This window comes from Cavia porcellus, unplaced genomic scaffold (genome assembly GCF_034190915.1).
Source record: "Cavia porcellus strain 051 isolate PalLab524CR breed Dunkin Hartley unplaced genomic scaffold, mCavPor4.1 scaffold_31, whole genome shotgun sequence".
Taxonomy (NCBI): Eukaryota; Metazoa; Chordata; class Mammalia; order Rodentia; family Caviidae; genus Cavia; species Cavia porcellus.
In genome coordinates, this window is record NW_026947514.1 from 22,729,720 (window position 1) to 22,749,255 (window position 19,536).

General features: G+C 33.9%; 1 non-coding gene across 1 annotated transcript; it reads right to left on the minus strand.

The window, feature by feature from the left end:
* Window positions 1–421: 421 nt before the first annotated feature.
* On the minus strand, window positions 422–526 carry LOC111757607 (U6 spliceosomal RNA). The gene has a single exon (XR_002791912.1). It is a non-coding gene; the product is annotated as a U6 spliceosomal RNA (small nuclear RNA).
* Between the last annotated feature and the right edge of the window lie 19,010 nt (window positions 527–19,536).

Sequence of the window (19,536 nt, forward strand, 5' to 3'; positions counted from 1 at the left end):
AGAAAAATAATACTGTTAGGCAGCTTAGAATTTAAATGCAGTTATAAAACACATAAAATTCATTCTTTGGTTATTTAAAAGCTTTTACATATCAGTGAGAATAATTACTACATCAAAATTGGAGTAAAAGCTTCACCTGACTCACATAAATTATTTTTATAAAAATTTAGATGCCCAAAATAAAAAAAAAAAAGTTTTCAAAAGTTTGAATGTCTGTTGTATTTGTTATTTTATTTTATTCTATTATTTATTTTTGGAAACAGTTTCTTGCTGTGTAGTCAAGGCTGGACTTAAACTCACAGTGTAGCTGAGGGGGGCCTTGAAATTTTGCAATCCTCGTGCCTCAGCCTCCTGAGTGCTGGAATTACAGGCTTATGTCACCACACCTGCTGCATATCTGTTTTTGTCTCTTTCATTTTATTAAAGTATGAAATGCATCATGAATTTGCGTGTCTTGCTTGGACAAGGAGCATGCTAATCTTCTGTATGGTTCCAATTTTAGTATATGTACTGCCGAAGTGAGTGTTGCTTTCTTAAAAATATTTTTATTTTTATTTTCATTTAATTTTTCCTTGTGATAACTCAAATTAAATGTTTTTATTATGCTCACATTCAAAGGGAGACAGTGCTTTGATAGTTATAACACAGGTATAAAATGGCAGAGTGAGTACAAATTTTTCCAATATTAATAATTTTGCTATTTCCATTGTGCAAGTAACTATAATTTCTTTATATATAAAAAGGGGCTAATATATTCTTCATAAAAATACCATATATCTTTTTTCAAACCTCTCTCTAAAAGTGATTATGAAAATACTAATGCTAGTTATTGCTGTTAAAATAGAAAGTGGCAGAAAGTCTTAGTCCTTAAATGGTTTGAAAATAACAACACAAGTTCTTAAAAGGAAAAAAAAAAATAACAGTGACTGTGGAGTATAAACTAATTCTCTCTCAAATCTGTATGTACTTATTTTTTTCCTAAGAACAGATAACTTCACCAAAAGATTCAGTCACACATCATAGATCACAGTTAAGTGCTGATCGGGTAGAGGATATTTCACAGTAACACATAAAGAAGAAAAATGAAATTTATAGCTGCTTCAAAAATTCTAACACAATAAATAATATGCATGAGATTAATTGCCTAATAAATATACCTTGGCTATTTCCCCAAATCAGGAAACCTAATTTAAGTCAAATCAAACCAAAACAGACTAAAAACATTCCCAAAACACATTTCATATGAGCACCAGTGTACCTAGCCACTTAGATTTTTGCTTCATAACTGGACGAGTTCATAGTTAGGGTATGTTATGTTCAGAGATCTCTTATGTAAATGGTTGTGTCATGGCAGAGAAGAAAACCTGGAGACTGTCAAAAAAGGAGAGAGATTGGGATGAGAATGGTAAATTAGTCTATTTTTAAGGGAAGATGAAAAGTCAGGTGCAGTATTCTGCTGTGGGGCTGTGTCCCTGTGAGCTCTTCAATTGTCTAAAACTTCCCAAAGAATCTTACACAATTCCCTCTTTGTTTTGTTTGATAAACATGCACTTCTATACAGGAGTATATACCCAGGTTATGTATAAACAAACTAGCTGCTGCTAGTACTTTCAAGACACAAATTATTAATGCTATGTATTTTCCACTCTCACTCATGTTTGGCAATTGATTTGTGACAGTAACTTAAAAGTAATATTGGATGGTGTAACCTAACAAATTGCAAATTGTCATTTGATATTACAAACTTTTTAACACATTCATCTCAGAAATGAGAAGCAGTATCTCTTTAACTATGTCTTATGCAGGAGAATAGAGGACTGATGATAAGTAGAAAGTTTCCCATCTGTGAAATCTGGAAGAGGAATATCTTTTGTTGTTTCAGATCTAACCCAAGCAAAAGGATAGATAGTCCTTCCCCAAGACTTTCAATCTCTCCTTTCCACAGCCATATTGTGCAAATGAAAAGCAGATAGATTGGGAATTTTCTCTGAGAACATTTTTTTTTTCATCCCAGGGACCAAACTCAGGGCCTCATACTTTCCAGGCAAGCACTGTGCCACTGAGCCACATCTCTGGCCTTCCTCTGAGACTGTTAATCCTTTGTGAAATTTCATTATTTTATTCACAATGACCAGGCCAGGTTTGTGTGTGTAGACAGATAAATAGGAATTGCATTAGGATTAGCTACAATATGAAGTTTTAAAAACATTAATTGTTATCATCAAAACAGCTTCGGAGACATCGTAAGAATGTGAGTATTAATTTTTGAATACAGGTGATTCCAAAATATGCAGCTTATTGAAGTCTTAAAACTTCTAGAAAAAAGCTTGGATGGTAATCTGTGGTTAATTTTGGTCTAATTCAGTTCTTGACACAAAAATAGAAACTCAACCCATCCCTCAGTCTTGAGACAGGTAACTGTGCACATTCTCCTGGAGCAATCTGTAAATAACTTGTTTGAGAAAAAGTAGGGAGAAAATGATCTCTGTCCTCAAACATTAGGGGTCCGTACTGTGACTGCTGATTTTTGCTTCTTATCACAGAGATGTGTACAATGAGGCAGGTGCCCTTAGTTCTTGCCTCTTCCCATTGTTGCCAGCCTCTTCTTCCCTGTCCACAGTATTCACTAATGGATGCCAAAGCTTGGTGGCCTTCTCTCTCCTCACTTTTCTCTCTTACCCATTTTAGAAACCAGATATAAGAAACAAAAATGTATGCAGTAAACATTATTTTTGTCCAAAAATAAAGTGATTATCTACGCTTACAGAAAATAAAGGCACAGAAAAGATCTGAGAAGACTTAAGTTTATTCATAACGCTGATTATTGGCACAGAGAAAATTCACAAAGCCTTAAAATGTCTAGAAAAGGAGAGGGATCTGATTTCTAGGTTCAAGTACCAAGTTTTAAACAAAAAGTAATGCAGCATAAAAAGAAATAGTGTGAAATAATACAAGGAAAAAAATCATCAAAAAATACCCTTAAAAAAACATGAAATCAAATCTTCTAGACAAAGACTTTGGAGAACTGTCTTAAAGATGGACAAAGAATTGAATGGAGAAATAGGGAAAGTCAATAAATCTTTGCATGAAGAAAAAGGAACTATCAACTAAGAGACAAAAAATCTAAAGGAAGCCAAAATTAAATTCTGGGGCTTAAGAAATATAGGAACTAAAATGAAGAAATTCTTAACACTTATTCAAAGATAGATTTGGTAAGTGGAAGAAACAATAAGAAACTTGAAAATAAGACAATGACAATTATTATAAAGAAAAAAGAATAAAAATACTAATAAAAGAGCAGATCCTTAGAGAACTGTGAGATACTATCAAGACAGCCAACATATATTGTGGGAGTCTCAGAAGGAGAAAGGAGAAAAAGGGAAGAGAAAAAATAATGATTGAAATTATTCCAAATTTGAAACAAAACTAAGAAGGTTAGTGACATCCAGTTGATTAGGTTTGCATGAATACAGTGAAATACTGAAGGCAATGAATATATAAAGACAACATGTTTATTTTTGACTTACAGTTCTAGAGGCTGTAGTTCAAAATTAACTGACTCAATTGCTTTGAATCTCTGGTAGAGGCAGCACTTCCTAGCACAAGCATGTGTAGACCAAACCCAGTGCATCACAAATCAGTAAAGAAAGAGGAAGAAACCAGTGTCTCACAATTCTTTTGAGCATTGGTACCTAATTACCTGAGAATTATGCAAAAACACCACCTAAACATCCACAGGGTACTACTTAGGGGACCACGCCTTTATCATGTGGATCTTCAGAGATAATTCAACATTAAAATTTAAGCTAACTCCAAATAAGATGAACTCAGAGACTCACATAAAGACATCCTTTAATCATACTTGCAAAGGACAAATAGAAAACATTCAAATTAGTAAGAGATATGATTTATCATAGACAAGGTAAAAAATAAAATTATTAGCAAATCTGTCACTAGATAATTTAGATGTCAGAAAGCAGTGGGTTAAAATATTCTAAGTTAAAAAAATTGTCAACCAAAAATCTTACACATGGTTTGAAAACTTTCAGATTATAGTGTTATAATGATCTCCATGGTAACTATAAAAAGCTATAAAGGAAATATAAATTTAAAGATTTCATTACAAATATCAGCTAAACATAAAAATGACAGTAATGTAAGAAACAAGGAACAAATTATAAGGAATATAGAAAACAAATAGCAAAATGACAGAAGTAAATTCCACTTTATCAGGAATTTCTGTAAATGTCAATGTATTAAATTCTTCAATCAAAAGGCAGAACTGAACCACAAAGATTTAAAAACCCTCAAATTAACTAATTGTTAAACCTACAAACTAAGAGAAGTCTATGTCTGGGTTTGTTTATTGCTTAATCAAAAGTTCTAATAGCAATGCTCCTCAAGCTCTTTAATGAAATTTAAGGAAAAGGAGAACTTCCAAAGTCATTCCTGAAAGGTAGCATTAACTTGATTCCAAAACCAGGTAAGAATCCACCCCTGCCCCCCCAAAAGGAATTACAGATCAATCTCTTTAATCAACATAGATACAAAAATGCTCAGCAAAATACTAGCAAATAGAACACAATCAATAGTCAGAAGGTCATATTCATCATGATCAAGTAGGCATCATCCTAGGTATACAAGGGTGATTCAATAAATATCACCCACCACATAAATAGAAGGAAGGACACAAATCACATGATCATCTCAGTTGAGGCAGATAAAGGCTTTGATGTAGTTCAATATTATTTGTGATAAAAAAACTGAAGAAAAGAGGTATTGAAGGACCTTATCTCAAGCTTGTAAAAGCCATCTATGACTAAACTAGTGACATATCATCTTAAATGAGGGAAAACAGAAAGCTTTCCCTCTGAAATCAGGAAGAAGACAAGACTGCTTACTATTACCATTTGAAACTTTATCAAGAGCAATTTGACAAGAAATATAAACATATATAGAAAGGAAAAAGTCATATTTTTATTACTTGTAGCTAACATGATTGCCTACAGAGAAGCTACCCTAAAAATCCACAAAACCCAACAAGAATATTGAAACTAGTAACTATATTCAGTAATGTAACAGGATCCAAAATTAACACACAAAATCAATAACAAATCTATACACTAATAATAAAAAGAACTTAGGAAAAATATCATTCAAAATAGCATCAATAAAAATGAAATAATTAGAAATTAAATTAAGGAAGCAAAAGACTTACACAACAAAAACAGTAGCACTATGAAAAAGAAAATCAAAGAGAACATCAGAAAATGGAAAAGTACCAAGAAAAATAAAATACTTAGAAATTAACCTAAGGAAGTGAAAGACTAATGCAATAAATGCCATAGCACTTTGAAAAAGAAAATCAAAGAGAACACCAGAAAATGGAAAGATAGTCCCTATTCCTGAATAGGCAGATCCAATATAGTTCAAATAGCCTTACTTTCAAAATTGATACACAGATTTAACATAGCCCTGTGAGATTTCAACAGCATTCTTCACCTAACTGGAACAAACAATACTAGAATTAATATGGAACCATAAGAGACCCAGAATAGCAAAAGCAATTTTGGGTGAAAAGAGCAAAATAGGAAGCATCACAATCCCAGGCTTGCAGTTATATCACAAAGCTACAGTAACAACAACAACAACAATAATAATAAATTCCATGAGACTGGTAAAAAATAAATGAATGACAACAACAACAAAAACATCCATGGAGATCAATGTAATAGAATAGAAGATGCAGAGAAAATTCCAATTCAACTACTTAACCACTGAGAATGGATTAAAAAACATACAGTTGTAGAAGCATACTTTTAACAAATAGTGTAAAGAAAGACTGAATCTAAACCTATATCATTCACCATGTACTAAAACAAAATCAAATGGGTCAGTGGAGCTAAATGTTAGGCCAGAAACATTCATGTTGCTGTAACACAAAATAGGTAAACTCTTGAATTCATAAGAATACGCACAATCTCTCTGAACAGAATATGCATGGCACAGGAAATAGTACTGAGAACCCTCAAAGATGATATGAAATTAAACAGCGATGGAAACAACCAACACACTGAAAATACTACCTACAGAATTGGAAAAAAAAAAAAAAGCTTTGACAGACATACAGGCTTCTTCAAAGATTTACTAGTAACGAATTGTGTGGCAGCTATCCCTCAGACAGAAGACTAATATCTAGAACATAGTGAATTCTAAAATATTGGACTCCTGGAATAAAAGATTGAATCAAAAATGGGCAGGTAAAGTGAAGAGACACTTTACAGAAGAGGAAGTACAAGTGGCCAACAGATAGATGATGAAAAAATATCACTGGAAACTAGGGAAATACAAATTAAAACAGCACCGAGATTCCATCTGACCCCTAAAAGAATAACAATCATAAAAAATTACTGTCATCAAGAAATCAAATAAAAAAATTATTACGAAACTACAGGAGAAAAGAAACACTTCTACACTATTGGTGGTTATGTAAACTCTTACAATTACTATGGAAACCAATATGGAGATTTCTTAAAATAACTGAAAGGAATTCCACTGGACCCAAATATTCTCTTTCTAGGTATATCATTGAATAGTTAAAGATATCGTACTAGAGAGATACATGCATACAATATCTATTGCCACACAATTCATTGCTACTAAATCTTTGAAGAAGACTGTATGTCTGTCAAAAGACAAATGAATAAAGAAAAAGTGGTATTTTCACACAATGGAAAAATACTCTGTCATAAAGATAAATTGAGTCATTTGTAGGAAAATAAATGTACCTCAAAATCATAATGTTAAGTGAAAGATATGAAACAGGATATTAAATACTAGATGGTTTCTCATGAGAAATCCAAAGAATAAATGAAGAAAATTCACATAAATTAGAAACCAAAATTAAGCAGCTGTGGTTATATATATCTTAGTTTTTAAAAAAAAGTCACAGGAGACAAATCAGGACCTTATTTATTAATATAAATCTCAATATGGAAAGACACAACACTAATAAACACTTTGATATCTAATAATATCCCATCAAAACATAAAAAGCAAAAATAGGCACTTTAAAAATAACATTTAGGGACTTCAAAAAAGGACAGACAGTCATACTGAAGCTAAGTAAGGAATCCGAACACTTACCACAGTAGGCTAACTAGCTGTAAAAGACATGTACAGAATACTTTACTCAACAACAAAACAGGACGCATACTTTATCTCAGCACACAAGTATTTTCCATGATAGATCATAATTAGCCCACAAATTAAGTCTCATTATCTTTTTTTTTTTTATTTAAAGAAAGATAAAACAAAATAGAAGACGGGCAGAAATAGTACATACTTTCAAAGAAAAGAAGTAAACAATAATAAATCACTAGTTGATGTATACATATTGTCCCCTCACAAATAGTTGTTCAAGATACAAAAGTGGAACATATAAATGGGAATTCAACCAGGGAGACTGCAAACAATTCTGTTCAACTATCCAACAAAAACTAAGTAATATGGCTATCAATCCTATACACTTAGACGTGTATGCATTTATTCATATCTTTGTTTATGTTGAGACTTAACAAAACTTATTAGATTAAAATCCTTTTGAGCAAAGATTAATAATATTGCTGGATTTCACATTATATCACTCTGGAATCAGCACTGGGTAATGAAGTACCCCTTTCTTTTCTTCAAAGTATTTGTTCATTTCATCATGTATCATAAGATCAGGTCTCATAAACTGTTTATAGGTTTTATGCAAGCATGAGTCTTAACAAGTATTTCTATCCTTTCTACATTAGAGGGAGAAACAGAACAAAGCAGGCCAGAACTAAACATATTCCTATAGACACATAAAACTAAAAAGACATATAAAACTGCTGTATAAGGAGTTCTATCCTGGTCACTGTGCTGTTTCTTGTTATCATCAACCGAATTGGCTATATCATCAGATAAAGTATAATTGAACATATCAGTACATAACAGAATTAACAGAAATACAATTTTGTATATAGTGTAGAGCTACAAAAACAGGTAGTAATCAAATCAGAATGGATACCGTGGTTCACAGAAATAATTAAGGAAAACTTCCCAAACATAGGAAAAGGATACTCAGATGTATGAGGCATACAGAACTCCAGCCACCTACAATCAAAACAGAACTACACCCAGGCATATAACAATCAAGAGTCCAGAAATCCAGTATAAGAACAGAATATTAAAAGCTGTCAGAGACAAGAAACAGATCACTTACAAGGGAACACCCCTCACGATTACAGCAGTCTTCTCAGCACAAATCATCAAATCTCGAAGAGCATGGGGTGAAATAATCCAAGCCTTGAAAGACAATAACCTCCAGCCAAGATTGATACATCCTGCACAAATGTCCCTAGAAATTAATGGAGAAACAAGGTACTTCCAAGAGAAAGAGGAACTGGGGGAATTTGCAACCACCAATCTAACTCTACAGAGAATACTGCAGGACATTGTGAAGAGAGAGAAAAGTACCAGGATTCCAGAAATAATGGCAGAGAGGCCACAATCAATAGAGCAGAAAACAAAATGAAAAAGACAAACAGACAACTAATGACAGAAAAAGAACACAACAGTAATGAGGCAAAGAAGGTTGGATATAATTTCTAATCTAGATGGCCTAAGTGCACTAACTTAAGGGAAAAAAGAGAGAATTGCAGGCAGAGTGGATCAAGTCTCATTATCTTAAAAAAAAAAAAAAAAAAAAACAGATAACATGCAAAATATCCTCTTTGACCACAAGAGGATAAAGATAGAAATTAGTGATAGAAGAAAAACTGGAAAATTAACAAAATTATGAAAATTAGACAAAACCACCTTTTCTGGACAGTTCTAGAGACCAAGTGTTCTACCACTAAGCAACACCCTTTACGTAATCCTAAATTACCAATAGGTCAAAGAAGAAATTAAACGGAAAATTGGAAAATACTAGAGATAAATAAAATCAAACTTGTGACATTCCAAAGCATAAGGGATCCAGGAAAAGCAAAGCCAGAGGTAAAATTTTTAAAGTGCTAAAATATCCAAATCAATAACTGCAAATGAAGCAACCAGAGAAAGGACAAACTAAACCCAATTCTAGCAAAAGTAAGGAAATAATAAAGATTAAAGCACAGATAAATGAAACAAAGAGGAAATATAAAATTGATGATGACTAATGTTATTTTTTTCAAAGATCAACAAAATCAATAAAATTTAGTTAGATGAGGTAATCAGAACAGAGAGATTTAAGTTGCTAAAATTGAAAACATGAGGATACTACTTTCAGTTCTATGTGAATGAAAACAGAGACTGATGAGTCCTAAGAACAATTGTATGCCAACAAATTGGATAGGCCAGATGGGAAAATTCTTAGAAAATGAAAGACTTTCAAAAAGAAATCATCAAGAAATAGATACTCCAAATAGACCTATGACTAATAAAGAGATTGAGCTAATAATAAAAAAAATTTAACCCTGATATTTTCGTTAATTAATTGTACCAAATATTTAAAGAACCAAAGCTCTTTACCAAAATTACTTCTCATATTTTTCCAAAAATATTGAAGATGAAAGAACACATGAGTCATTCTGTGAAGCCAGCATTGTCCTCATAATAAATCCAGATAAGGACAACTCAAGAAGGGAAAATGATACACTGATATCCCTTAGGAATTTTGATTAAAGCATCCTCAATAAAATGCTGATAAAATCCAGAAGCATATTAAACTGATTATATATTATGAATAATGAGATTTATTCCTAGAATGCAAGAATGGTTTAACATTTGAAAATTAATCAGGATAATGGAATGAAAGATTAACTGAATATCAGTCATGATATGTAAATATGATCATCTCAGTCAATGCAGTAGACACATTTGATAAAATCCAAGACCCACTCATGATAAAAACAGTTAAAGTTAGAAATAATAGCCATTTCTTTGTAATAAAGGCCGTATATGTAAATATCATTTAAATGGTAAAAGATTTTCCTCTAAGATAAAGAACCAGGCAAGCCCAGCTTTCCTCATATCTATTCAATATAATACTAGAAGTTCTAGCCAGAGTGATTAGACAATAAAGAGAAATAAAAGGCGTTCGATTTGTAAAGAAAGTAGCAATATTACTATAAGCTTTGGACTCCCTTTTCCCATTTATGTTGTGGTTCTGAAAGTTTATGTTTGCATTCCCATGGAAACATTATTGGAATTTTAGCAAGATAATTTCAGTGTGCCACTTCTAGAGCAAACCACAGTAAGAATAAAGGCACTAAGGCGTACTTATCATTATGAGTAGCCAAGGGACCCTGAGTGTGACCCAGATGAAGGTTTATCAGAACAAAGGCCTTGACCCAAGACCTAACCTACATTTTATTGGCTACTCAAAGGGCCAGAAAGCACCTCTGTAATACACAGAGAGAAAGACATACAGAAAGACCGATCTGCATAACACAATCGAGGTAACGTTTAATGTTTATGAAGTGATGACTCAGTTCTGATGTGCAAACCTTCTTTTTCCTGGGAAGTTAGAGCCTCTTATCTTGAGGCTCAAACCCAGCTGACAGCCCTGGAGCATTGGCTCTGCATCCTGCTGTGCTCAACTATTTAGGGCTACGCTGCAGCAGGGAAGCAGCAACTGTCTTCTGGCTTTAAAGGTTACACATCAGTACCTCATCTAGGCCTATTTACATTGCTTAGAGCCAATTGAAGGGAAATAGAAATAGCTTAGCTAGCTCTGTACATATCAGTACATGGAGACAGAGGCAGGTTGGACCAAAGCAGAGATAATTGCTCTATATTCAAGGAGAACCCTCCAGGTGGTCCTACAAAATAAACTGTTGATAGATGGTCTGATCTTACACGTAGAAAACACTATAATGATTTCATGAAAAGAATAAAAGCCATGTTTAAACTAACAAATGATTTCTTCAAGTTACAGGATAGCAAGTAAACACAAAAATTAGTTGCATTTTTGTGTACTAACAATGAGCACTCCTTTTTACAGTAACATCAAATGAAGTAAAGTCTTAGAATTGAATTTAATTATTGTAATGAAATCTTTGAAAAATAATAATATATAAATAAGTGGAAAAATATCCCCTGTGTATGGATCCCATTTATTTCTTTTTCTCACAAATATAAGCCCTTATTACTATTTTTCTTTTTGCAGAAGCAGAAAAACCCATTCTAATATTCATGTAAGATCATAAGGGAATCTGAATAGTCAGACTTTAAAGAGAAGAACAAAACTGGATGGGAACTTATTGTACTTTTGATTTACATGTCCATAAAGACTAGTGATGCTGAGTAATTTTTCATGAATTTATTGACTATTGGTATATACATTTTTTAAAAATTTCTGAGTTTTTTCTCCTTTTTGAATTAGATTGGAGTTTTTATTCCTGACGCTATTGTTACTGAGTTAAGAGATATCTGTACATCACAAATAGGAATCCCTTATCAAACACACAATTTCAAAAATTTTCTCCCATTCTGTAAGTTGTATTTCTATTGTTCATGTTGTCTATTAGTACACAATTTCTTTAATTTTCATGAAGCCCAGTTTGTCTATTCTGTTGTTTTCTATATCTTTGAGGTCACATGCCAGGAATTTTTGCTGGATCCAAGGCTGTGATATTTTGCCCCATATTTTTCTAACATTTTTATTATTTTAGCTTAGATAGTCAGAGATTTGCCCTACTGTGAGTTAAATGTTGTGTGTAGTATTAGCTAAAGGTTCCACATAATTCTTTTGATGTGGATATTGCATTTTCTCAGTATAACTTGTTGAAAAGATTGACCTTAATTTTTGGATGACCGGCACCCTTGTCAGAAATCATTTGATCATAAATATGAGAGTTTACATATGACTTCTCTATCTATATCATTAATGTATATGTGTGTCTTTATGCAGGAACACATCACATGTTTTGATTAACATGTTTTGCATTGTTTTGATATCATCCCCTGGCGTTGACAGCACACACCTGTAATCCCAGCATTGGAGAAGCTGAGGCAGGAGGATCACCGTGAGTTTGAGGCCAGCCTAGGCTACATAATGAGTTCAAGGACAGCCTGAACTGCATAGTAAACCATATCTCAAATTAAAAGCTTTGAAATGAAGATCTCTGAGGCCCTCCAGTTTTGTGCACCCAAAATAATTGACAGAGGAGTGCAAAAAAATCATTTGTATACTTGCTTATTATCATGCACAAAGCTAAAATGTGGAAGCAATCCACATATCTATTGACTGATGATTGGATAAGTAAAGTATAGTATGTGCTTAGAAATAAATAACATTCTTATCAATGGTACAATATACATAAACCTTGAAAACATTATGTTTATATTAATGTCAGTAACAAAAAGGACACGCACTACTTGATGCTCTTACGTGGGGCACTTAGAGTGGTAAGAGTCACAGGGATACACGCAGTGGGAACTCAAATGGGATGACCAGTGTCTGAGTGAGGGCAGAGTCATTGTTTAATGATATGGTTTAAGTTTTATTAAAGACTCAACAGAGGTGAATGGCAGTGATGGTTGTAAAACTTCACAAGTGTATTAAATACCTTTGAAATAGACACAAATTTTAAGAGAACATGGAGATTCAATATGGAGATTTCTCAAAAAACTAAAAATAGAATTCTATTTGATCCAAGTATTTCCCTTCTGTGTATCTTCCTGAAAGATTTAAAGTCATCATATTACATATGCATACCCATGTTTATAGCAGCACAATTTATAACAACTAATTTGGAAAAAAGTCCATATGCCCACATTTGTAGAACATGTTTGTAGTCTGTAGAGAGTGTGGGGAATTCATGCATGTGCATTACACATCTTATTTATTTATTTTTGCTCCCATCTTTCCCTGTACTTTTCAACATTGGTTCATCTTCCCATTTGAAAAAGCTCTATTTCCATGTTTTTTCTTCAGGTTTATTTTTTTTTCTTTAGGTTTATCTCTTTTTTATTTAAAGAGGAAAAAAAGAAAGAACATAAAAAAACAAAGCAGTAAAAGGATACAAATAATACAGTATTTCAAGAAAAAAAGAAAAAAATATACAGTAAGAAATCACCAGTTAATAGGTTACATATTATCTTCCCAGGAACAGTTGTCCAAATTACAAAATTAAAGCATATAAAGTGGACATAAATACAGTGAAATTGGAGACAGTTCCGTTCAATGATCCAACAAAAGCTCAGTTATATGGTTTTCCATGTTTTTTCTTTAATTCATTTTTTTAAGAGAGAATTTTCTACTTTTTCCTTCCCCTTCTTACTCCTCCTTCTATTCCTTGGTTCTCCTCCTATTTGAAAAAGATTTCACTTCCTATTATCATTTATATTGCCTTTATTTATATTTTGGGTTTCTCATACAAGAGAAACCATATGATATTTAAATTTGTATTTATTTCATTAAACGTTATGGTCCTAAGGTGCCCCCATTTATCCAACAAACACCTTGTTTGTCCTTTCAGAATAGTATTTCAGTGTGTACAAACACCAATTTTCTTTGTTCACTTGTCTCTTGATGGGCATATAGATGTTTTTCCAGATTAGTTGTCATAAATTGTGCTGCTATAAACATGGGTTTGCATATATCATTGTAATATGACAATTTTAAATGTTTCAGTAAGATACATAGAAGGGCAATACCTGGGATCAAATAGAATTCGGTTTTTAGATTTTTGAGGAATCTCTATATTGGTCTTCATTGTGGTTATACTAGTTAACATTTCCAATGATGATGAAGAAGGTTTTCTTTCCTCTTGCAGCTTGCCAGTATTTGCTTATTTTTTAACTTCTTAATGATAGCCAGTCTTTATGGAGACTAAATTTTATGTCATGCATATATTAAGATTATTTTTAAAGTTGGAGGTTATTAGTAACATAAACAGCTATTTATTACAGATTTCTCTTTTATCAGGAATGAGGATAGAATTGTATTTTCCTTTAATTTTGTCTTGAGGTCTATCTTATTAGGATGACTACAAATTTCAATTCTGCCCTTTTGAAGTTCCAAGGATTTTGTCATCGATATTTACTCTGTCCCTTTCATGGGAATCTTCCTTATTATGGTGCACAATCTAACGCTAACAGTCTGATCCATGACCAGGCACTTTCTCACAGGAAACTTGTTTATATCAGCTTTTCTATGACCTGTGTTTATTTTACTCCCACCAAGATAGTGGGCCAGGAAGGAGTTGAGTTGTGTTACATACAAGAAACACAGAAGATGGAACACTAGAAACACATGTAGTAAGAGAAGCAGTGTATGATTACAAATCTTAGAGAAGGGTGAAGACTGCACACTTGGAAAGACCAACAGGAAGAGAAAAGATTCCTGGGTGTGAGTGTTCAACTGGGTGGTAGAGAGTGACAGGCAGGGCTGGACACGTGAGGGTCAAAGCCCCTTTGGGTCTGGTGTGTGATCCAAGGCAGATTTCCCATAGGGAGTTCTAACTGGTGGGTTTGGAGGGAACAGGCAGTTCTGGGGAGTCCCCTGGAGCTGAGAGTTGGTCACTGTGGCATATCTGCACAGTCTGTGCAGGGTGCACAGGCCAGGAGGTAAGTCAGGTGATTTGCACTGAGCTATCACATAGAGAAGCAGCTTCAGAAAGCAGATGTCTGGATAGATCACGTAGAGGAAGTGGCAGGCGGTAGAGAACCACAAACTGTCAAAAATGACTGAGCCCTGACTGTGCTATGAAAAAGTCCTGTATCTCTTCAAAATGGATACTGATACATCTGTAAGAATTCACTCCAAGGGCACAAAAGGGATTTCTCAGACAGCTCCTCTGTTTCTGAGACCTTGGCTGGAAGACACTAAAACTGGGGCTGAAATCATCAAGAAGCTGCTCTCTCCATGCCTGGCAGTTAATCTCCAGCTGATAATAGTTACCATCTGGGGTTCAATCTGGGGCAATCAGCCAGATCACCTAAAAGCGGGACGGGAATGCTTCAAAATCGTGATTCAAAAACAAGTATCTCTTGAGAGAAAAAGCCAGGTGGAAGCTAAATCATCTTTTGTATCCAAGTCTTAAAAGTCACCAGTGTCCCTTTGTGTCAACTTACTGGGTAGCCACAAGGCTACATTCAAGGGGTGGAAATTAGACTCCATATGTTGATGAGAGGAATTTTAAGGTTCTGAGATGGTGGAGCCAGAGACGTGGGTGTGAACGTTTTTGGGAAATACAATCTGTCAGTAATTGTCATTTCTCTCATTTTTGCTTCCCTCTCACTCATTCTCTCTCTCTCTCTCTCTCTCTCTCTCTCTCTCTCTCTCTCTCTCTCTCTGTTTCATTCGTGCTCTTTTTTTTTCTTTTTTGGTTCTTTTTGCTATTAACAGTTTCCAAAGAAAATATCATGCTACATATGAAAAGTATATTTATAATAAATGTTAGCATTATTTTGATCACCTACTTGAATCTTACTTTTTCTGGTCAATGACTTCTGTCCTTTCAAGCAGCTCCAGTAATTCTATTAGATATTGTTTGTTTTGAGGGGAGGCTACACTGTGTTGCCCAGGCTGGTTTCAGACTTCTGGACCCAGCTGATTCTCTTGCCTCAGTCTCTCCTCTGGGTAGTTAGGATAAGAGATGTTCATTACCATGACCAGCAAGATACTTATTTTGGAATGGGTATTCTTCAATTTAAGCATGATGATAGAAGAAAAAACTCCAGAATTTGAGACTGTTAATAGTTAGCAGTCTAAAAAGGGATAATTATTTAGAAGCTGAATAAATTAGATGTTGGGATTGATTTAGAATGACAGCTTTAAAATGTTAAGGGAAAACTTTTTCCTGAAAAGGATGAAATTACCACATATGAAGCTTTTGTGAGGATTCTGACCTTAGGACATGTTATTTCTATACAAATAGCTGAGTAAATGATTTCATGATGGCAAGAATTCATCCATCAACAGCCATTATGCCTCATTGGAATACTCTAGAGAATACAAGAGCGATACCTAACTTTTGGTCTCCTGTTCCTCTATGTTTTTAAACATCCTGCTCTGTCCCAATACTGTTTCTTTGACTAAATGATGACATTGGTGTATGGTGAGCCTTACCTCTCCAAGACTATCTCAATGGACTTAAATCCATTGTGATATAGAAAATGCCTGATAGCTTGTGTTGAGCTAGCACAATTAAGTGTTCATAAAAATATGGTAATTATTAATTAAGGACCATATACTCGCCATGTATGGTGATACATGCCTGTAATCCTAGCTCTTGGAAGTTTGAGACAGGAAGATCGCTGTAAATTTGAGACAAGCCTAGGCTACAAAGTGAGTTCAAAGACCCCTTCTCAAAAACAGACAGAACAAAAAGTTCCAAAAAGAGCCATATCTCATGAACATTCTCTCTAACCTCACAAATCTACAATAAAACGTATACTCTACAGAAATCATTTAAAATGCATAAATATGTTCTTTCCTCTGTTGCTTGTAATAATGAAAATTCAAGAGAACCTAAAATGGTTGTGTGGCATAATTATATGTAACACTTTTCTGTAGTTGTTGAAATAATATATGTACTTGCATGGAAACTTTCCTATGTTTTATTAATATATATTAAAAATAATTTGTAAAACATTATGAGTGGCAGAATCCCATTTTTACAAAGGTTTTTAATGGCAGGGTTAGTGGTACTGTAGTTTTCCCATTTCATATACAATCTCCAGAAATGATAATTCCTTTTAAAATTTGCAGCCACTGCGTAAATCAAGAACTCTTTTGACCTCGACATATGATAAATTCTGGAAGTTGGAAAACTGAAGGTGACTGGAAAAAAATAAAGAGTACATTTTCTTGTTAGAAAAGTTGGGAGCAAGGGCAAAGGAGCTTCACAGTCAAAACACTAGGATTAAGAGAAAGTCCTAAGAGTAACCAGCAGGGTGATCAGGAGGAGGAGACAAGCAGCTCACCTTCTGCAAATCCTGCCTTCTTAGCCTGAAAAGAAGTTGTAGAGATGTCAGGCTCAGGTGGAATGAGAGGCATTATCAGGGAGAGCTTGGGGTCAAAGAGGTAGTACCTTGCCAACTATCATGTTGCTACTCATGTCACAGGGTCCATTCCTCCCCATCATGGCCCAAGTCATGATTAGTCTCAGTCTTCCCATAAACAGACTCATCAGACAATTCTGAAAGAGTTTTCAGCTATGAAGATGAGAGGACATGAAGAGAGAGCAATCATTTGAGGAAATCCAATACTTTGCTGTTCCTGAATAAAATAAAAACTTAATCTTGAGATAAGAGACTTAGGAGGACACACAGAACATGAAATTTAGAATAAGTACAACTTATATTCTAAGACACATAAGAAGATATTTTACCTATAAAAATCAACATAGAAGATAGTGGAAATTAAAATTATCATCACTAAAATAAAGCTCAGTAACTGGTATGACCAGGAAAAAATAAGTTAGCAAGCCAAGAAATTGAGCCAAGTAATTTTCTAAATTTCAAATGATTGTACAGGCTTCTTGGGGTAGTTAAGTACACAGATCTTGAAAGCAGATTGCCTTCTTTTGCAAAACAAAGTGTGTACATTAGCTATGTGACACTGGAAAATTATGCACATTTTTATGTTCATTAAGGTATTTTTCTCTGATCTCCAAATATACCTTTGAGTAATTTTTTATGAACTCAAATATAGCTATACCCCATACTTTGTAAATAAGATACTAAATAAGGTATTACTTCTCTGTACACTTGTGCTAGTAGAGGCAGAAAAGAAGGAGACAGAAAGCAGTGATGGGAATTTTGTGTTTATATTTTGGTCTTATTTTCGGTCTCTGAAGAGCAGGGAAGTGATTCTGGGAGCAGCAGTTGAGTGTAATCTTTATTGTCTTTGTTCAGTTCAAAGCTATTCATATTTTTCACCACTCTCCACCCATTTCCAAAGACCTCCCTTTTCTTTTATTACTTGTGGTGGCCCTTGCTCAGAGTTATGTACTCCTGATCTTCATAACTGGGTACTTTCCTTTGAATTCCTACAGACAGGAGGATGTCAGATGATTAATACCATTATCACCTTTATGGAGCTCTGGGTTTCCTCAGTGTTATTATTTTGCTTCTTTAGTGTTCCATGGACTAATTATCCAATTCCTTATGTACTTCTCTTTGTTGGAATTTCCAGTGTGCTTTTGTTTTCCTGAATCAGTTCTAACACATTCAACCAGAAGTTGATTGTTATGAATATTAAATTGAGTTTATGCATGTAGAACAATAGGAATGGTGCCTGCACATAGAGATGTACATAAATTTTAGCTATTATTGTTAGTTGTTATTACAAGAAGTTGAGGAAAAGGTAAGAAAAAATGAGAAGCATTAAATATAAAGATAGCAATAAACCAGATGTATTAAAGGTGAGAATAGAAATTGAGAGACAATTGTAGACAGAAGAAAATATGATCTTTAGACTATAAATAAAAGGAGAATAATTTGCCTGAATTTACTTTAAACATAAGCCATTGATAGAACAAAACCCATTCATCCATATATATACACAAATCTGTATACAAATAACAGCATATACTTTTTAAAGCATGCTATTCAAATCTTAGATTAACAAAGACAAAGCAATGAATACAGATGACTGTCAACTTATCATTCAGATATATCTTAACAAGTTCATTGTAAAATTGACCATATTATATGCAAAAATGCATTTAATACAACTAACTCAGGGATCTACTAGTTTAGGAACACACTACATCAGATGAGAGTCTCAATTGTTTATTGATTGCATGGTTGAAAGGGAGCAAGAATTTACTGTCACTGCCCAGAATTGTGACAGAGGATTGTACCACATAACATCAGGTTACAAAAATATCAAAATTCAATATTCACAGGACAGTTTCTAGCAGAAGCATCTCACCTAAAACCTATGAGCTGAATAAAACTGGAACCATCTACATTAATCTGTTGTCAAACTAGTCATGAAAAGAATAAGAAAATTATTAGACAATTTGCTTTGTAAACTGAGATATGATAACTTGGACAAAATACTGCTAATATACCATAGTAATTTATTTGAAAATAGTACAATTGAGAATGGCTTAGCTCATGAATATTAAAATAATTTAAGTTTAGAATTTATTAACATGTTTCTGTATATAAATATTATGATTTGTGTTTGGATGACCTCCTGAGCTTCATGCAATCATGGAGGTGGCTGAATTTAGCACCTGTGATTGGTTCTTTGTTTAGCACTGGGACTGGTGGTGTGAGTGCTGCACCTGCCCAAGGATGGGGAGTCGGCATACAATGTAAGGGAGGGAAGGAGGCGTGCTTTTCCCTGTTTTGCCCTTTTCTCTCTTGCCACTTTTGGGGTGCCATGGAGGGCTACCCTTCAGCTAAGCTATCCTGCCTTGGAGCCAGCCAAGTATGTATTGAAACCGCCAAAAAACTCTAAGTTAAATAAACTTTTCTTTGCATCACTTTGGGCATCAGGTATTTTATCTCAACAACCAGAGAAAAGTATGCAAGACAATAAATAAGGCAGAAAATCATGAC